We start from the raw sequence: 21700 nt of genomic DNA on the forward strand, positions 1-21700 counted from the left end.
AACATTTTTAACTCTCTTCATGGTGTAAATACGTTTATTGATGATTAATTAAAATCATACAACATAAAAATCAGAAAACACACCATCATATTAGACAATCAAAAATACAGATAAGCAAAAATTCAAAAATCACTAATTTTTTTTAAAGGATTATTAAATATATACAATTATCGAGCCTCAAGCAAAGTATTTGTCTGATATATACATATATTTAAGCAATCACCGGATGTTCAAATGTTCGGAAGCACCACTAAAAGTTAATGACATAAACCAGCAACTCTACATTAATATTATTAATCAAATGCTAGCTCATAATTTTCTGTTGTTTAAAAGATCACTCACTAGCTGGAGTTCAGACTGTGATAACATTGCGTGGATCCAGTTTTTTTCCCACATCACTCAGGAATTTTATAAATATGAACTTCAACGTTGTGTCGGATGTAAATTTAATTCAGAAAAGGGGGTGGTGATGAACAGAGTGCCTGAATTAAGCAGACCACTCTTAACCAGTCCAAAGATCAGGGCTTGATCCATCACCGTTCTTTAGCTCACTGCACCATCCCAGCTCAGAACTTGGCTATATGCAAATTAGTCTGTTCCTATCCCAGTGCATGATGGGAACAGGGCAAACCAAACTACCAAGCCAATTCTTGTACTGGGAAGGAAACAAGCTTCCGGGGACCGGTTTCTGCCATTTCAGGCGTCGTCGGCCCGGCTTGCTTGAATCCTGATGGTGCAAGGAGCAAGGGACTCACATCTGAGTATACCCTTCCACGCTTATGGTGGACAAAATGATTCAGAAAAGGGGGGGGGTGGTGATGAACAGAGTGCCTGAATTAAGCAGACCACTCTTACCCAGTCCAAAGATCAGGGCTTGATCCATCACCGTTCTTTAGCTCACTGCACCATCCCAGCTCAGAACTTGGCTATATGCAAATTAGTCTGTTCCTATCCCAGTGCATGATGGGAACAGGGCAAACCAAACTACCAAGCCAATTCTTGTACTGGGAAGGAAACAAGCTTCCGGGGACCGGTTTCTGCCATTTCAGGCGTCGTCGGCCCGGCTTGCTTGAATCCTGATGGTGCAAGGAGCAAGGGACTCACATCTGAGTATACCCTTCCACGCTTATGGTGGACAAAATGATTCAGAAAAGGGGGTGGTGATGAACAGAGTGCCTGAATTAAGCAGACCACTCTTACCCAGTCCAAAGATCAGGGCTTGATCCATCAACGTTCTTTAGCTCACTGCACCATCCCAGCTCAGAACTTGGCTATATGCAAATTAGTCTGTTCCTATCCCAGTGCATGATGGGAACAGGGCAAACCAAACTACCAAGCCAATTCTTGTACTGGGAAGGAAACAAGCTTCCGGGGACCGGTTTCTGCCATTTCAGGCGTCGTCGGCCCGGCTTGCTTGAATCCTGATGGTGCAAGGAGCAAGGGACTCACATCGGAGTATACCCTTCCACGCTTATGGTGGACAAAATGATTCAGAAAAGGGGGTGGTGATGAACAGAGTGCCTGAATTAAGCAGACCACTCTTACCCAGTCCAAAGATCAGGGCTTGATCCATCACCGTTCTTTAGCTCACTGCACCATCCCAGCTCAGAACTTGGCTATATGCAAATTAGTCTGTTCCTATCCCAGTGCATGATGGGAACAGGGCAAACCAAACTACCAAGCCAATTCTTGTACTGGGAAGGAAACAAGCTTCCGGGGACCGGTTTCTGCCATTTCAGGCGTCGTCGGCCCGGCTTGCTTGAATCCTGATGGTGCAAGGAGCAAGGGACTCACATCTGAGTATACCCTTCCACGCTTATGGTGGACAAAATGATTCAGAAAAGGGGGTGGTGATGAACAGAGTGCCTGAATTAAGCAGACCACTCTTACCCAGTCCAAAGATCAGGGCTTGATCCATCATTTCATCACCACCCCCTTTTCTGGATGTAAATTTAAAGCATGCATTCACAGCTTGTCTGCATGAACGATTTCCCTGCTGGTTAAACGGCATCCTCAATAGCCTCCGTCTTTCTTCCGATAAGGCGGGGCAAAGGCAGGTTAAATGAATAATGTTCTCCTCTCCAGCTTTACACAGTCTACCACATATACTTTTTGTTTGCCGCAACCATGGCATCGCATGCGCAAGCACTGGGAGTAAGACAAATCATGCTATCATAAAACCTCTTTTTAGTATAGTACCGGCGACCATCCAGTCTTAAAGTTGGGCTGTGACTTAAGAGTTTTGTATTAGTTTTAAATCATCAAGGCGTGTGGTCAAAGTCAAGTAACTAATTGTCTTTTAACAATGAAGTTTTTTTCATTAATCCATTAATGGCTTTTTAAATGTAACTGGAGGTAAAGGCATTTCCCACAAAGATTGAACAAAAAGTTAATCTATTTCCACATTAAAGTACTTCCAAGTTGGAGAATTTGAGTTTGTTTGAACTGCGTGTCAGAGAACCTGGCTTGGATGATATGAGGTGTTCGATTTTATTCTTTTCCAAACTTTAGTATATGCTCCTTTTCTTGTGATAGTTTAATTTAACATTGCAAATTCTAACCTCACCCGAGCCGGTGAGTCATTGCATGGGAGATGAAAAAGAGATCTAAACATTTTTTCTACAATCATATTTAATGTTGATGCATCTCTTCTACGTATTGCCCGCTTCCATATGAGATGGTTGATAGAAGTTTTACAGATACATTCTTAAATAGTGGTGGATGGCTTGGACCACCTAATGATCTCAGTAATGTACGAAATGCCAAGAGTAGAGTGTTACCTTTCCTCTGCAGGTCCTGCTTATACTGCTGAAAGGAGCCTTTCTCGTCAAATAATACTCCAAGGTATCTATATGTTTTGACCTGCAGTAACAAATAGATTGATAATGTATTAATTTGTCATTGCAATCCATCCATTGTTTGACTCAGCAAAATCACGCTGTTACCGAAAAAGAGGTTCGATATGTACTTGTCTCCTAACTCTGGAGGATGTGCATTTACTTCATCAAGCGCTTGGGTTAAAACGGCCAAAAACAGATTAACTAAAATATGGCGCAAGAACACAACCTTGTTTCAAATCACTGGGAAGTTTTAAAATTTTTAAAACATCTTTTTATTGTGAAAGAAAAAAGAAATAAGACAAAAGGACACATGACAGCAGTAGTTATCACAGCTAACGTCAGATCACAATTATATGTTTTATAAATATCAGGACATTCATCTCCAAATGTTGCCGCATTGTTAACCCATTTACCCTATATCAGATCTCCACAGTATCGTCAGACTCTCTCAAACTGGGAGGTCTTCCAATCGGCTGTCAGAGCATCCCTCTACTTTAATTCCAGCCCCCCACATTTTGGTCCATTTATGTGGACAACCTCTCCCTTCGTACACCACCCTCTCCACCTGCATGCACCAATCCATGTTGGTTTCTTAATCCCAGGATGTGACCCCGCCTCCGCTCTCCATTTTCTAGCTATGCTACGTTTGAACACCATAAGGCTTAATGTGACCCACAGTCATTGCCCAACCGTTAGATTTGTTGTCTCCCAAATATTTAATAAACACCATCGAGGTGAAGCCTCCACCTGTTTCCCACAAAGTGTCATCATACATGTTAGAGTCATCTTCCAGTACGTCTGAACCATTGGGCAATTCCACCACAGGTAAAGAAATGTGCCCTCTTGGCCGAAATCCACCCGCGCAGAGCCAATAGCGGAGTCGCCTGAGTAATTTTCTCTCGCCACCCTAGAGCCTCTGACGCTGTATGCCATATCTTCATTTTGCTTGATGTTGGTGTGGCTACTGGCTTTTATCGTTTGCCTCCATAGATGGCTCTAAGGTATCCCCTCTACCCCATATTGTGTTTGTCCATTCTAGAGGCTGGTTCTTCGTGTGCTATATGTACCCCACTGATTGATCACTAGAAGTTGCGCTGCCTTGTAATAATATTGGAGCCTGGCAGAGCGATCCCTCCTTCACACCAGCTTTAAGTCAATTTGGTTAACGCTATTCGAGAAGTCCCTCCATCCCAGAGAAGTGCCCATACCTCCATTTCAACCGCTCAGAAGTATGTGGGAGAGACCAAATAGGGCATATTTTATAAAATGTATAAGAAGCCGGCAGCGCCATCATTTTGTATAAAAAGGCTCTGCCTGACAGGGGCAAAGACCTCCAATGTTGGACATCCTCCCAAAGATGGCTGGGGGAGGGGGGAGGGAGGGGGAGTTGTGTTCATAAAAGACCACGGGTTCCCTAGTGAAATAAATTCCCAAATATTATAATCCTTCTGTTACAACACTTGCTGTACACGTTCTGGGAAGTCTTCGGTCTTCGGCCATAGAGGACGTATACCAGCGATTTATCCCAGTTTATGGTGCAAACGGAGTAATTTTGATACAGAGTAAAGATATGGAACACCCTATGTAGGGGGGAGTAAGGTTTCGCCAGGTAGAGAAGGATGTCGTCTGTATAAAGTCTATCCTCACAATTTGCTGCCCATCTAAGTTCCCTAATAGGCAGATCACTTCGTATCTATAGCGCTAGTGGTTCCAGGACCAGCACAAATTTCAAAGGAGAGAGGGGACATCCCTGTCTCATCCCTCTTTGTAATTTAAACACCGCCAAATGTCTCCCCACTTGTGCTAAAGGTTCCGCATATTGCAGTTGGACCCATTCTAAAAACTTCCTCCCAAACCCTAGTCTCTCGAGAACAGCGAATAGAAATGTCCATTCTATCATGTCAAACGCCATCTTATTGTCTAAGTACACCACAACAGTGTCTTCTCGAATGCCGTCAGCTCTCCCAGAACTCCCTGAAGTTGCCACAAGTTAAGTGCGGTGTTTCTACCAGGCATAAAGCCCCACTGGTCTGGGTGAACTAGTTTATGTAGTATTGGAGCCAGTCGGCTTGCTAACACTTTAGCTAAAATCTTAATCTCTGCGTTTAGTTGGGAGATTGGTCTGTAAGATGCACAACTCCCCAGTGGTTTCCCGATCTTTTGTATTACTGCTATTTTTGCGAGCCTTTGATTTTCAGGTAATTACCCGATTTTAAGACTTTCCTGATACATCTTCACTAAGTATGGGGCAGTTTTGGATGCGGTTAGTTTATACAGTTCAATCGGTAAGCCGTTCGGGCCCATTGCTTACCTGGGCTTTTACAGATCGGATAGCTTGTACTACTTCACTGTCTGTAAGGTCTGCTTCCAAACTATCCTTGTCCATTGCCTCCATTGGGGGCATATCAAGAGCTGCCAACAGTTCCCTTGCTTCAATTTGTGTGATGTGAGCCAATGGCGTGTATAATTGCCTATAGTAGGCTGCAAAGGCATCTGCTATTCCCTGCCGGTCCCTCACTGTCTCCCCCATCTAGAGTGATTCAAAATACTCATTTGGAAGCCTCTTCCAACCATGCCAGGAGCTTGATCTTACTCTCCCCCACCTCTTACAAGCGATGCAAGGTCACTCCGTGTCTGGCTCTTGCCGCATCCTCAGTTTGTCTTAAGTCTGTCTTAAATCTGTCCTACTACTTTTGGTATTCACAGAAGGCATTTAGTAGTAGTTAAGTTAGGATTTTGTCTTAAGTTTGACTTAAGACAGATTTAAGACAGATTTAAGACAGACTTAAGACAGACTTAAGACAGTCTTAAGACAGCCTTAAGACAAACTTAAGACAAACTTAAGACAAACTTAGGACAGACTTAAGACAAATTCAAGACAGCCTTAAGACAAACTTAGGACAGACTCAAGACAGACTTAAGACAAAATCCTAACTTTATTACTACTAAATGCCTTCTGTGAATACCAAAAGTAGTAAGTTTAGGATTTTGTCTTAAGTTAGTTCTGTGAATCGGGCACTATGAGTCCTGAGATGGGGACACAAATAGAGGTGAACTGATCTGTCAAGGACAGATGCGGGCTGGTGCTGCAGCACCACAGTGGGTGAAATGTGCACTATTTGGGGCAGCAGGTTCACGATCCATCACATACAGACAGTTTAGAAAAGGGGGAGGCTAGCGGCGGCAAAGCGAAGACTCTACCTGCAGATGTACAGCACTGTATGTATGGCACGCAAGGGCGGAACCTGGTTTGGTCCGGTTCTTCTCCATTGAGTGGAGTAACATCTGCCCGCGAGCGAATCACACTGTTGGGGAAATTTACTGGAGCTGCCACAATGCGTGTTTGTTCAATGCAGCGGGGGGGGGGGGTTCTCTGTGAATTCTTGATCAGGCACAGTTGGGGAATGCATGTTGTGGGAGGGGGGGTCGAAGGGTTATGAGACTGCTGAATGATTTTTTTTTCTGTGTTATCACCAGGTGGAAGGATATTAATTTTGTGTACTGCTTGTTCCTATGGCTTGAAAGAGATTACAGACCATAATCCCCCCATGACTGACCTCACTGACACGAGTAGTTCCACCCCTAACTGTACGATTAAAGCACTCACGTTGAACGTCAGAGGCCTTAATGACCATAGGAAGTTAAGGAAGGTCCTTGCCTATCTGGTCCGATTTAATGTGGAGGTGGCGTACCTGCAGGAGAACCATCTGCCTAGAGATAGCCCCATGCTACATAGCAGGGGCTTATTTGCCAATGTACATGCTGCGGGTTTCACCACAAATGCAAGTGTGGTCCTTACGTGGGTTAACCCTAGTTCTGCACTTAAACTGGAACCTCTTTACACTGACCCGGAGGGACGCTGCGTGATATCTAGGTGTAGGGGTAGGGGAGTGGAGCTTCTGGTAGTAAATGTCTATGGCCGAACCATGATAACCCTTCTTTTTACACTTCCTTACTTGAGTTGGTCCATAAGTATGGTGAGCACAAACAGCTTTGGGTTGGGGATTTTAATATGGTGCTGAACCCACAGAAAGGTCAGGTCGGGGGGCCCGACAGACCACTTACATCAGCAGTGCGAACCGTTGCAAATTTGTTAGTGCACCTTGACTTATGTGACGTGTGGCGCAATAGGTTCCCAGACAAGGGAGCCTACACACATTACTACACACAAAAATAGATTCATGGTTAGCTACTAGTCAACTTTATAACCGGGTACGGCACTGTGTGATACACCCCCGCACACTGTACGATCATGCCCCACTGCTGATAGTGATGGACACCTCACAAAAATCCATAGCCCCCTTCACATGGAGATTCCCACCCTATTTGCTACTAGATGCTGGGTTGAAGGAAGACTTATCAGAGGCAATTGAAACCTTCTTCGCTACCAATAAAGGTTCAGTTGATAGTTTTCAGGTACTTTGGGAAACATTTAAAGTATACATCCGTGGTATCACGAAGTCCAAGCATACTAGGGTTCTGAGATTGATCCGTAAAAGACTGTCTGATTTGCAGAGCTCTCTGAGGGTATTAGAGAGCCGTCTCCAGGCAGGTACTGATGAAGCACTAGTTTCCGAGTTTAAAGCGCAGCTGGCAGAGTACCACGACACTGCGGAAGTCAAGCACCTGGGCAAGTATGCCACCGCCCGCACTTACGGGGAAGGGGAGAGGCCGGGGTCTGTGTTAGCACAGCTTCTTAAAAAGAGGAGGGAGAAAACGATAGTCACAGAGATAACATCGGAAGAGGGAGACACCATTGTAGACAGCCAGGAGATAGCCGGAGGTTCCTTAGATACTACTCAGAGCTCTACTCAACTCGATGCGACGGCTCGGAGTTAGAAATATTAGAGTACTTGTCTTACATCAAGCTCCCGTGGTTAACTAACACACACCGTGAATTTCTTATGAGACCTGTAGAAAAAGAAGAAATTCTTCTTGCATTGTTAAGAATGAAGTCGGGTGGCACCCCAGGGGTCGATGGCTTGACGGTAGCCTTCTATAAGGCGTTTCTGGATTTGTTGCTCCCACACTTTGATGATATCTGCGTTTCGGGTACTATGCCGCCATCGATGAACGAAGCAATTATTGTGACTATCTTTAAACCTCGCAAGCCACCGACTGAGTGTCCCTCATATCGCCCACATTCTTTGCTTAATGTGGATACCAAAATATTTGCAAAGATTTTAGCCACACATCTGGTCCCACTAGTTCTGCTCGTGGTAGCACCGGAGCTAGCTGGTTTTGTCCCAAGTAGAAACTTAACCTATAATTTGCGAACTGTGTTTGGGGCTAGACAGTACAATAAGCCTGATATAAAGACGGTGGCAGTTTTCCTTGATATGGAAAAGGGTTCTGATTCTGTGGCGTGGTCCTTTATGAGACAAGTTCTGTAGCATACGGGGGTGGGGCTGTCTTTTTACAACTGGTAGTGATTTTATACAGTGCGCCCACTGCTAGAATAAAAATTGGCAATCTGGGGACGCACCCTATCAGCATTACCAGAGGCACGTAGCAGGGAAACCCATTATCCCCTATACTCTACGCGTTGTTTGCCGAACCCTTGGCTTGTGCACTTTGTGAATATCACAGATTTAAGGGTATCAGATTCCCCAATTATGAGTTGATCATCTGGGCTTATGCAAATGACACTTTATTATACGTCCGCGATCCAGAAAACCATCTCTCTTCTGTACTGCGCGAGCTGGTGCATTTCGGAACAGTGTTGGGGCTTAGGGTTAATTGGTCAAAATCTGTGATATTCCCCCTGACCTACCACTGTTCCGTTCGAGCCCGACTATCCACTACAGTGGACATCGGACACGGAGAGATATCTTGGGATTAAAATCCACACAGACTCAGACGTGGTTTTTAAAGAAAATTATGGAGTAGGTATCGATAAGTTGGAGGACGACGTGGAGGGTGGATCCGACTGCCGCTCTCTCTGCTGGGTAGGGTCTCCATTATGAAGATGGTTGTTCTCCCTCATTTTCTGTTTCTTTTTCGCAATATACCTCTGGTCCTTCCTGGCCCATTCTTCCGCCGTCTCAATTCCTTGCTGATCAAGTGAGCTTGGGTGGGTAAACAGGCGCGGGTACGTTGGGAAGTACTTACATTACCATACCATTTGGGAGGGTTGGCCGCGCCGGATCTCGAGCTATATTATCGTGTTGCCCAATGTGCCAATGTCTATTATTGGATGACCGGCTCACCTGATACCCCACGCCTACACAAAGAGAGGGTGGCGGCCTCTCCCCAGCCCTTGCTGGCTCTGATCTTTTTGCCGCCAGATCGCAGGATGGTAATAGTGGACTCTGTGAATGCTACAATACATTGTGGGCATCATCACCTGAAATTGCAGGCGGGGCCCATATTATATTCCCCTTATGCACTCTTGAAATGGTGCCTCTGGCTGCCCCCCTGCAGGGAAAAAGAGGTCACAAAGGTGCTTAATGCAGTGGGAGTTCGATATGTAGGTGACTTATTTGTGGGAGGTAAGTAATGGGATGAGTTGGTTCCAGACGGTACGGCTGTTACATATCTCACAAAATTTCAGTATCATAGAACACGTCAGGTTTTAATGCAAATTCTGGGCAGGGACTTGGTGGAACCGCCTGATTTACCAGCGTTATCCTATATTGTTGAGGCAGAGTCCCCACATCGGATGGCTTCGCGGTTATATAAGCTCTCCATGGACTACAGGGTGAATCATTACACTAAAGCCCGAGTAGAGTGGCAGAGAGACCTAGGCAGGGAAATTGATGATACAATGTGGGCCTACTTTTGTGTGAGCACGAAGTGCATATCATTAAATGGTAGACACAGACTCATACATGTTAAGTACCTAAATAGAGTTTACTACACCCCGGAAAGACTCTGTAGATATGGGCTAAGAGATGGGGCAGAGTGCGATACGTGTGGTGAACAGTATGCTGACTTCATACATTTAGCGTGGCTATGTCCGGGGATTGCTAGGTTTTGGACTACTTTATTCCAAGAAATAAGTCGAATTGTGGAGTTCCCCATTATTTCAGACCCAGCGCTTGTGTTGTTGGGTTTCTCCAAATCTTTACCTAAGGGGGTTCGCAGATTGGTAGATATGGGCTTTCTGTTAGCCAAACACAGGGTAGCAATGTGCTGGCTCCTAGGTCCGACCCCCACGATATCGCAGTGGAGTGATATGCTATATTGCAGCACACAAACTGAAAACTTCAGTGACTTACTACCGCCACGGAGTCGACCTAAAAACTTTTGGGCTTTGTATAAAACCTATGCTGAGACAAGGGGTAGTGCTGCTACAATGGGGGATGCTTCAATGTAAGTATCTCATGTGCTTGACTCAATTGTGCGATGGGGGGGATGTTGCTCTGTTTACTTTGATGATTTCCATGTTGGACGGAGAGACTGCTCCGGACAGTCACGTCAGGGGGGAGGAGGGATAAGTCTTGTTCTATGTTCAGATGCCAAGTAACACTCAAGATATGATATCTCCTGGTGATGTAACTAAATGTTATATATTTAATACGTACATTTGTCATTGCTCTACTACAAGATACAGTCTCTTGCTTTGTACTACGTGCAAAATTCAATAAAGTTATTAAAACATTTTTTTAAAGATTTCTCCTTCTATGTCTTCTAGCTGTTTCCGCTTTTCTTTTTTATGGCCAGCAATCAAAGAAACCCCTTGGCCTCTAACTACCATATTGACGGCATCCCATAAGACCTGGGCCAATTCTACTGATCTCTCGTTTTCTTCAAAATAACAGGTTGTCGCCTTTTGCAGACCAGCTCTGATTAGCGGTACTTTCAGGTACCATGTATTTAGTGATACCAAAGGGGATGATGGACGGAGCGCTGGAGCAAATCAAACACTCACCCCCAATCAACTGATCTGGGTTTAATCCATCATCATTCTTTAGTTCACTTCACCCCGCCAGTTCAGACATGGCCATATGCAAATCAGTCTGACCCTGTGCCTCATGGGAACAGTCCAGCCCGAACAGCAAACCCATGTCTTCCCTGGACCGGAAACAAGCATCCTGGGACCAGTTTGTGGGTAGTCAGCCGTCATCAGCCAGGCTAGCTTGAATCCAGTGGCAAAGTGAGCAAGGGACCCACGTCTGGGCATACCCTGCCAACTTAGTGCGAACAAAGCAATACCAAAGGGGATGATGGACGGAGCGCTGGAGCTAATCAAACACTCACCCCCAGTCAACAGATCTGGGTTTAATCCATCACCATTCTTTAGCTCACTCCACCACGCCAGTTCAGACATGGCCATATGCAAATCAGTCTGACCCTGTGCCTCGTGGGAACAGTCCAGCCCGAACTGCCAAGCCATGTCTCCCCTCGACCGGAACCAAGCATCCTGGGACCGGTTTCTGGCTAATCAGCCGCATCGGCCCGGCTAGCTTGAATCCAGTGGTAAAGTGAGCAAGGGACCCAAGGATGTTTGTTTCTGATTAATATGCAGTCCCATAGAAACGTATTTATCCAACATAACATTTGCCTCTTTCCCCTCCCTGCCTCCATGCATCGTGGACTTAAAACTGCCCACCCCCCCAACTTGCAGAGCGCCTGTGTACCCTACCCCTCACCTCCTAGTGTCAGGGAGCGTGTCTCAACCAGCCAACCACCCATTGCGCCCCACCCCTGTACCTGTAAAAACATTTTACCACACAGCAACATTTAAATTAGGATCCAGTAGGCCCTCCCATTAGTTCTTCACAGAGTCAACCACTCTGTGTCTTGAAGCACAATAGCCGGGCTTCTCCATTTTTGAGAGTGTTGTGACGTATGCAGATAATAAGCCACAATAGGGTCTAACCTTCGCACTTCCATCCAAGGCATTGTCCAACATCACATGAGGCACTCAGACCCCAGTTCTTGGCAAGTTTCAACTGATGTAAATGAAAGTCTTACGGCGGCAGGGAGTCTGGGGATCCCTCTGCAGCAGAAGCTTCCTCCCGACTCTGTTGCAGTTCCTGGTATCGCTTCTCCCTATTTCATCTCTGTTGGCCTGCATCTATTCCCAGGTTGTCGCCAGCAATCCAGCCATTCCCAGGTTTCCGCAGGGAAGTCAAAGAACCACTACTTTCCCTCTGCTATGACACGCAGTCTGGCCGGACACAGCATTGCGTATTTTAGTTCTTTTTCATGGAGTACCCTCTTAACCTCAAGAAAGGAGCAACAGAGCATTTGGACCTTGATTGTAAAGTCCGGGTAGAATGTGACTGTGGCATTGTCATATTTTAATGGGGAGTTGGAGGGGTGGAGCGGGCAGTTTGTAATATTACTTCTCTGTCTCTATAGTTGAAAATCCTTGGCAACATTTTACATGGGGGCAACCCCGGCCACGGTGGGCCCGTTCCACCGAGAAGTAGTTGGAAAGACTGCAGGGCTGTAAATGTTTCATGATGAGGTCCTCAACAAACAGGTCCATGGCTGGGCCTTCCGCCTGCTCCGGAACCCCCAAGATTCTAACGTTATTGTTGCATGCACGCCCTTAGAAATCTTCCAGTTTAGCCTCCGTGGTTGTGGATGTGGTCTGGAGTTCTTTCACGTGAGTTTCAAGTGCCCTGGTAGAGGATTGGAGGATAGTATGGAGTCTTCGGTGGCTTTTACACGGTCACCCTAGTTACGAATGTCTGTGTGCATTAATGCCACTTCCGAAGCGACTGTGTCAATCATGTTTTCCAAAGCAAACCTGACTCCTTGAATGGCCTCCATTATGTCTTATAGCGTGAGGGCCCCCTCCTCTGCCATTGATTTTTGCCGCAGATTGCCTCCCCCCTCTGTTTTTTTGATGCATCACTGTGGGCCCCTTGTGACTTGACATCGCGGTTGATCATATCTTACCTGTCTCCAATAATATGTGTTCTAGGACCCCCGTACACTATTACTGATTTCATGGTCCCCTAGGGCCTTTGTCTCTGGAGCGTTTTGTCTAACCCCAACGTTAGTGTGCACATGTGAAAGCTAGCCTAAGCAATTGGTAAACAGGCATCCTTATACGGTGTCCATGACTTGGGGCCTGCTTATTGTATAGCTGAGAAAAAGGATGTCTTCCCTTTCCTAGATGTCAAAGTTCCAGGCTGGAGTGCTTTTGTAGAACCTCATACGGAAAGGAAAGGGTCAGGGGAGATTCCCTCTCCCCTCACCATATTGGGGTTTTATCCCTCTCTGGTCACCACGATCGTGGCCTCACCTCCTCTTTTCCCCCTGTGGTCTGGCTGCTGGCTCCTTGCTTCCGTGTCCATCATGCGCCGCTGTGGTCCGCAGCGCTGCCCTACGGCTATGTCGGCCGCACCCACCACCAGCATCTCCGTGCTGCTCACTTTTCGATTGCGGACGGAATCAGCTGCAATTTTCAGCACATAGGCTGCCGCCCACCACGTCTCAGAGGGTCGGGCCGCCGTCTTCCTTGACTACATTTGGGATCCTAAGTCCGGAGCCCCGTGCCGACTGCCACCGCAGCAGTCACCTTGGTGCTACGATGTGCAGGGTAGCTTCTCGCAGTTCTGGTCAGGCACCCATGGGATCACCGTAGGGCCCACCTCTTCTTGCCAGGCTGCGCTTCCACCGTCACAGGCCGTCTCTTAGAAGCAGACTGATGCAGGAGTCAGGAACGCCGCCAAACTGCTCAGTTTGGCTAAGGGGCTCCCCAGCACTCCTTATTGTGTGGCATTCAGAGGATGAAGTTGATATATGGCGGTTTATGACAGGTGTCTGCCGGAGCTCGTTCAAGGTGCAGCCAACTTGATCTGCTGCAGGACACGCTCCCAACCACTGCAAGGTTTTAATTTTGTTTGATAAAAGGGAACCATCACCTATTTTCACCCTTTTTTTTTTTTAAGTTTGAGTTTATTGAAGATTAAAGAAAAAACATGAACAGAAGCAAGAGTGAAAAAACAGACAAATGATAACTCATTAAAACTGTACAATAATAATAAAGAATAATAAAGTTGTATATGTTAAATAGAAGAAAGAAAATAATGAATATGTCAAAATTATGAACATGAAATGACAAAGCAAGCATAATAAATTACAAAAAAAAGAAGCATAGCATATGAAATCAATACATGGTAAAAATATCCATAAAGGAAACATTAGCAATTAATAGTGAGAAAAAGGCAATGGGAGAATTAAGGCGGTTTACGTACTTCAACAGAATGGACATCATGAGTGTTGGCCGATGGGGCAGATGAGGAGAGATAAGTTACTAGAGGGAGCCAGAGAAGATCCCTTTTAATCGCTAGGGAAACGGGAGATACATAATTAGTGTTGAGTCGGTGATGAAAACATACCGCATTCCACCAAGAACGAAAAGAAACATTAGTGGCTTTTTTCCAATTGGAGGTAATGTGGTGAAAAGCAATAGCTATTAAAAGATCAATGAGAGGGTAATGTTGGGGAGATTGGGGAAGAGCAGGAGATAAAGAGCCTAAACAGATGTGTGTGAAAGAAAAAGGAATCTGAAATTGGAACATTCTCCGGATTTGAAACCAGACTAGTTTCCAAAATCGGAGAATAGGAGGACATTCAAAAAGCATATGCTTCAAGTCAGCACATGGACAGGGATACGACCAGCATGTAGAAGGGGTATCAGGGGAAAAGGCTGACAAAACAGAAGGAGTAAAGAGAGTACGATTATAAATAAAATATAAAGTTTGGGTTGTATTGGCAGCTCTAGAGGTTTTATGAATTTTAGACCAAATTCTTTCCCATAAAACAATTGACCATTCTATTGAGAAATCATGTTCCCAAGCTAATTCAGTTTTAGATTTAGATCTGTCAATAGATAATTGAGTAGAATTATAAAGAAATGATGCGGAAGGAGAAGAATCAAGTGCCAGAGAGATGGGGAGACAGGCGTTTGGAATAGGGTTAGAGGCCGGTAAGGATTTAAGATGGGACGTAAGAATAGGAAGAAGCGTGTTATATTGTGTGTGGGAACTGGGTGGTAAGGAGAAAAGAGATTGAAGAATTGGAAAAGAAAGGGGAAGATCATGAGAGAGAAGTTGAGAGATCCAATGCCAACCGTGGGAATGCCAAGTTTTCCAAAAGAAGGAGCGGTTACGGATTTTGAGCTGTTTATTATACCAAATTGGTTGTTCATGTGTAGAAGAGATAGAGGGATAAGAAGAAGATAAATAAGGAAGAAGAAGGTTACGCGAATGAGAAATGATAGGATTGCGAAAACGGGTCAGGGAAGATGTAAAAGCTATAATTTCATGGAAGTCAAAAGGAGAGATAAAGGAGGATTCGATCTTTATCCAAAGAGGGGGATAGAAAGGAAGATCAGAGGAAAGCCAGCGTGCTGATTGTTTGAGAGAAAAAGCACGGTGATATGCCTTGAAGTCAGGAAAGCGAACTCCAGATTGAGATTTATCCTTCCTTAAAGAAGCGAGGGCGATGCGAGAATGCCTGCCATTCCACAGGAACTTTAGTAAAATGGAGTCAATCCACTTAAAATAATAATCAGGGATGTGGATAGGAATCATAGAAATAGTGTATAATAGGAGAGGAGAGAGCATCATTTTGATAGAATTTAAACGACCCCACCAGGAGAGAAAAAGTGTATTCCAACAGGTGATGGCATTGTCCAGTTTCTTGGAAATATAATCAAAGTTTATTTTCAAAGTGTCAGATAAAAGAGGGGCAAACCATACTCCCAAATATTTAATTTTGGACGGCTGCCACGAGAAACCAGAATGATCAAAAAGATGTTTTTGGCATATTGGATTTAAAGGGAGAATTTCACACTTATCTACATTAAGGCGATAGCCTGATACAGCGGAGAAAGAGGAAACTTGTTGAAGAAAAGAAGGAAGAGAAGAGATTGGATCTGAACAATAAAAAAGAATGTCATCGGCGTAAACCGAAAGTTTAACTTGTTGGGAATTGAAGTGGAAACCAGAAATAGAGTTATCCTGACGAATTTTAGTAAGAAAAGGCTCCAGGGCTAGAACAAATAATAGAGGGAAAGAGGGCAACCTTGTCGGACACCTCTTTGAAGGTTGAAATAATCTGAAACTGTACCATTAACAAAAATCGATGCTTGAGGGCCAGAATAGAGTAAACAGATAAAAGAGAGAAATTTGGGCGGAAATCCTGCCCAAGAGAGAGCCTGAAACATAAAATCCCAACTAATCCTGTCAAAAGCTTTTTCAGCGTCTAAAGATATAGCAGCTAAGGAAAGATCTAGAGAGGGGGCCTTACTAAGAATGTCAAAAAAGACTCAGGAGTTATCAGAGGATAAGCGGCCCTTAACAAAACCAGATTGTTCAGGGCCAAGTAAGTCAGGCAGTAGAGGATCCATGCGAAGTGCCAGAATCTTTGCCAAGATTTTGTAATCGGTATTAACCAAAGAGATGGGTCGATAATGTTTACAGAGAGAGTGATCCTTGTCATCCTTGGGAATCAAGCAAATTAAGGCTTGCTGAAAGGAACCGCTCGAAAGACCAGAGTCAAGAAATGATTGAAACAGTAGTAAAAGTTTTGGTAGAAGAAGAGAGGCGAAATGGTTGTAGAATTCAATAGTAAACCCATCTGGGCCAGGGGCTTTACCATGACGCAGTTTCGAGACGGCCTGAGAAATCTCTGACAACGAGATATCGGCGTTCAAAGAATCAAAATCTACATGAGGTGAAGGAGGAGGAGGAATAGAATGGAAGTAGGAAAGAAGATCAGTTGAGGTAGGGACTGATTCCGGAGTGTAGAGATTTTTGTAAAAAGTCACAAATTCATTAAGAATATCATTATCTTTAAATAAAGAATCACCAGTCGAGGATTTAATCAGTTCAATTTTTGTTCTTTCCAAATTTTTAAATAATTAGCAAGCAACTTCCCCATTTTATTTTGACCGCCATAATAACGTGAATTACATTCCAAAAGTAAATTTGAAGCAGCATCAGTGGTGAATTTATTAAAAGAAATTTTGGCATCAATAAGATCTTTAAGGGAGGATTCGGTATTCGAGGAATGGAAGGCAAGTTCCAATTGTTTGATTTGAGTGAGTAATTGAGCAGATTTAGCTTCATTACGTTTTTTCTTTTGCGAGACAAAGTTAATGATAAAACCTCTAGAAGCCGCCTTGAATGAGTCCCAAATCATGACATAAGAGGAATCAGGAGTGTGATTAAGTAAAAAGAATTCAGATGCAAACTTAGTAAATTCTGTGCAGAAAATGGGGTCAAGGAGCAAAGAAGTATTGAACCTCCATCTACCAGAGTGAGGAGAAAAGGGAATGAGGTCAATATCAACAAGTAAAGGAGCGTGATCTTAAATCAAGATGGAACCAATGTTAGAGTGAATGGCGTGTTGAGTCAAGGATTTGCTAAGGAACAAGTAATCAATGCGGGATTGGGAGTTATGAGAGGGGGAATAAAACTGTACTCTCTAGGTCAGGGTTACATAATCTCCATATATCTACTAATGCATTGTTGTGAATAGTTTTGGAAAATTGGGAGTGCATCTTAGAAGGTGAGAATTTAACTTTGGAGTTACGGTCAAGGACAGAGTCAATGATTTGATTGCAATCACACCAAAAATATTATAATCATCTGTTAGAGTAGTCAATTTATCTGACATAGAAGGCCAAAAAAGCTTATCAACACCCGTAGGAGCATAGACATTAAAAATCACAATAGGTATTTTATCAATAAGTAACTTAACAATTATCCAACGGCCAGTAGTATCACATTCTTGAGAAATTACAGAACGTTTAACTTTTTGTGAAACAAAATCAAAACACCATTTTTTTTATCATCAGTGTGAGAAAAAAAAACATGGCCCACCCAACAACGTTTAACTTTTAAAGCATCAGCCTCTGAGAGGTGAGATTCCTGAATAAGGGCAACATCAGTCTTAAGTCTGGCAAGATGTGACAATACCCGTTGCCTCTTAATTGGGTTATTTAATCCTTTAACATTCCAGGTAGTAACACGGAATTAAAAACTGCGAGAAAATATGAAACAATAACATGCTTACTGAGTCTAACTGAGAGGAAATGTAAAGCGATAACTTGTTTACTGAATGTATAGAGAAAGAGATAAGAAAGAATAAAAAATAGAAGTAGAGAGAGGAGTCAAGAGCAATATAGGCGAAGAAAAGGGAGAAAGAAAGAAAAGAAGGAAAGGTCAATGATGAAATAGAAAAATAATAGAAAGAGATAGAGAACATAAAGACAGTACAAGTCCAAAACAGACGACTGAAAAACATACTTACGGGTACAAACGTGGAAACAGGGGTGATGGCGCCAAAAGACGACGGCGACAACAGCGAGAGCAGCAACCAAACCGAGTAGTAGAAAAGACAGTATAGAGGACCGATGGGACAACATCAGGGTAGGATGATGTAGGGGAAATCTGTAAAAAGGGGGTAGAAAAATATAATATAAGAACATACAATGAAGAAAGAGCAATAAATTAAGGCATGACTGAACACAGGATAATAAGAAAGGGTAAGACAACAATCAAAAGGGAAGACAACAAAAATGAGTCAGGGTAAACATGACTAGAGTGTCGTCAAGTCCAATCAGGTGACTCTGGAAGTGTCCATGACGTCTGCTCCATGGCGACGAAGGAATTCTTGCAGAATAGCAGGATCTTCATATGTAGTGGTTTACTCCTTGTAGGTAACTTTGAAAAGACACGGGTGAAGGAGACCGTATCTAGCGTTTAGAGCTCTCAATTGTGGACGCAAATCAAGGAATTTCTTCTGACGGTCGGCAGTGGTCTTAGCAACATCTTGAGACAAATAAAGACGATGACCCTCCCAGATAATTTGTTTCTTGAGCTTAGCGGCGGAGAGAACCTGTAGGAGATCTGTGTATTGTAGAAACAGCATGATGACCCCACGAGGTTTAGAGGACACTTTAGGACCAAGACGGTGGGCTCTCTGTATGTTGATAGAGATAAGGCAGGTGCATCCAAAATTTTTGGGAGGAAAGACTGAAAAAAGGCAGTAGGATTAGAACCCTCTGAAAGTTCAAGAAGGCCGTAAAGGCGTAGGTTATTCCTACGATTTCTGTTTTCCAAATCCTCCGTTTGCTTTTTAAGTTGAAGAATTTCAGTTTCCATGGATGATATACGAGAACATGAAGTTTGTACGGATTCAGATGATTGTTCAAGTATTAGGACATGAGAGTCCAAAGATGACCATTTATCATGCATAGCTTGTAAGGTTTTAGTCGTTGTTTCCATAAACGGTTTGAGAGCTCGTAACTCCTCTAAGATAAGTGTCATAGAAGAGGAGGATGAGGTATTGTCTGGGGAGGGAGGATCCTTCTTGAGGCGTTTAGAAGATGCTGAAGTTGTCGGTAGTTTACTACCATTGTGAGATTTAGAAATTGCGCCTGGATGCATCTCAATCTTGGACCCCACGCCTTCCTCCATATCCTGTGAGGGAGAGTCAGAGTCTGAGCAAGTAGGTGTCTTGGTAACAGTAGAGAGTTTTAAATTACGAAGTTTCCCCATGTATGATTGCATAGAATCGAGGGTAAGCAAAGCGTTGGTCACCAAAAATCAAAAATTGAGAGAAAAGATAGTTAAACCTGCAGAGAAAATGGAAAAGCCACCAAAATGATGGAAAAATTGGATGTGGCTATGTGATGTATTCCTATAGGTTCTGTATCGATCCCCCTATTCCTGACCCTATTCTGGTTAACAAACTAACAAGTTAACTAGCAGCCATCCCATGAGGCAGAAAACCCCCATGATGCAGGAACCGTTATCTGATAAAGCCACACTACGGCACAGGAGCGTGTTATCTGATTAGGTCATAACGCTTGCCATCTAATTAGACAAGCGATATTCCTCCAGCCCCTGATAAGGCATACGGAGTTCTCAAAACAAATCAAACCTATGACACCTTGGGAAAAACCCTGCGGCCATTGTTTTGATTTCACCGAGAACTTCAGCAAAAGAATGTGCTAACGACCTGGTCGTATGACATCCTTATTGACGTATCTATGTCCATCCTTACGTCAATCTCGGCACCTTAAAGGTATAAATATTACCGATATTGCCATATGCAAAGACACGCGGTGGTGACGAGGACGGAGCAGCCAGACTTGCCGAAGCCCAGAGCAGAGCAGACCCCGCTGGCGCAGACCCGCCTTCCTGACGCGCTGAGAACGAGAAGCCGTTTTTCTCCTGCCGAGAAATCCAGCTCCGGCGCTTCCGGGTAGCCCTCGCAGGCAACCTGGAATATCGAGACCAGAGACGAGAGATACCATCCCTCATCCATCCTAGATTCCAGGTACAGAACTGAATAACCCCTCGCAGAGAATTCTTTAGTCATTCACTTGGCAAAACAAACTTAACTTAAACTGTAACTTTCTATTCCCGCCCACGCATTAGACTTAGGTCAGGTACACGGGGTAGGCGTAGTTAGAAACACCAGTTGAGTACAATTAGTCAAATGTATATGTGTATGTAATATATCTTATTCATTTTAAACCTTCATATGGCCTAGAAACCATATCAATGTTTTTACAGTATTATTTTATACTTCTGCTTTTAATGTATGCACTTTACTTAACCATAAGTATTGCAATAATATCGATCCATTTCTCTTGTACGAGAAAAGAGACTGATCAATAAATAACATCTTTTATTGAACACGCCCGTCCCTTCCTTTTCTCTACAATCTGATGAGACTAAGAATGCACGTACTGACTGAGTAAAATAAATTGCCTTTTGTTTTCACACGACTCTCGAGATACACTCTTGATTAGGGGAGAGCAAAGTTGTCATGTTCTATGGTTGTCAGAAACTAAATCCCTTCTTGTCTATCCAGGGAGGTTCAACTCCTCCTTGCCTACTCGAGAAAGTTTCTAGTGAACTCTGAGCTAGCTGGCAAACCCAAAACTTTAAGTCTAATATCGACAGTAGTAGACCTAGTTAACGTCTGGTCTAAGCCTATACTATTGAAGGTATTATTCCAATGCGCAGAGCCTATTGGGATAATAGGAACTACACTACATGGCGCCCAACGCGTTTGGAAGGGCGATAAAATTAACGTAAGACATTTAGAGTAACTCAGTCGTGCTTTCTCACTCAGACCCCTTTTCCCATAATACTCCAAAGACGTCTGGAGTGAGTGAAAGGTAATATCCGCCAAACCTCGCAGGAGGAAACTCCTATGTATGGTACTTGGTCTAGTCAACGTTGAAGGATAAACCGTTCCAAAATATTGTGCATCTAATCTTTGTTTCCATAAGAAACCTGATCTGCAAACAAACAAAATAACCTTCTGGACAGTACAATGTCAGACAGTGAAGGAGAAAGAGAGGCAGTTAGATTAGCAACTGAACTCGCAGCAGCTGATGCTGCACTGCTAGACGCAGACCAGGATATAATACTCATCCCGGTCATTAAGAGGAAATCTATAACTTTAAAACTTATAGAAAATGGACTGACACCTAGAGGTGGTACAGTCATATTCGTAATTGAGGCACACGAATATCGGCAGACAGAGGTATGCTATTCATGGATACATTTTCCAGCAGCAAATGCTGTAACAAAGTACTTCCACTATTACAAAGTAGAGGAACCTCCTGGAGAGTACACTCCTTTCGAGGAGGTGGAAGTACCACTTAAATTTCAAGAGCATTTGCTCTTATTTAATGGCGCCCTAAAACACAATAATCACATCACCAGGCTCGGTCCTTTAGGTAGACCAGGAGCAACGTGGCCGGTCCTAGCCGGATACACACCACATCCAGACATCAATGGGATGTCTGCAGCAGAGCTGTTAACACAGTTGAAACAATTAATAAAATTACATAGACAATTAGTCCAATATGTGATGCGGACTTCAACAATTCAACCAGCAATTAAAATTCCACAGCTGACCCC

This window comes from Lissotriton helveticus, chromosome 4_1 (assembly GCF_964261635.1).
Source record: "Lissotriton helveticus chromosome 4_1, aLisHel1.1, whole genome shotgun sequence".
In the NCBI taxonomy this organism is placed as follows: domain Eukaryota; kingdom Metazoa; phylum Chordata; class Amphibia; order Caudata; family Salamandridae; genus Lissotriton; species Lissotriton helveticus.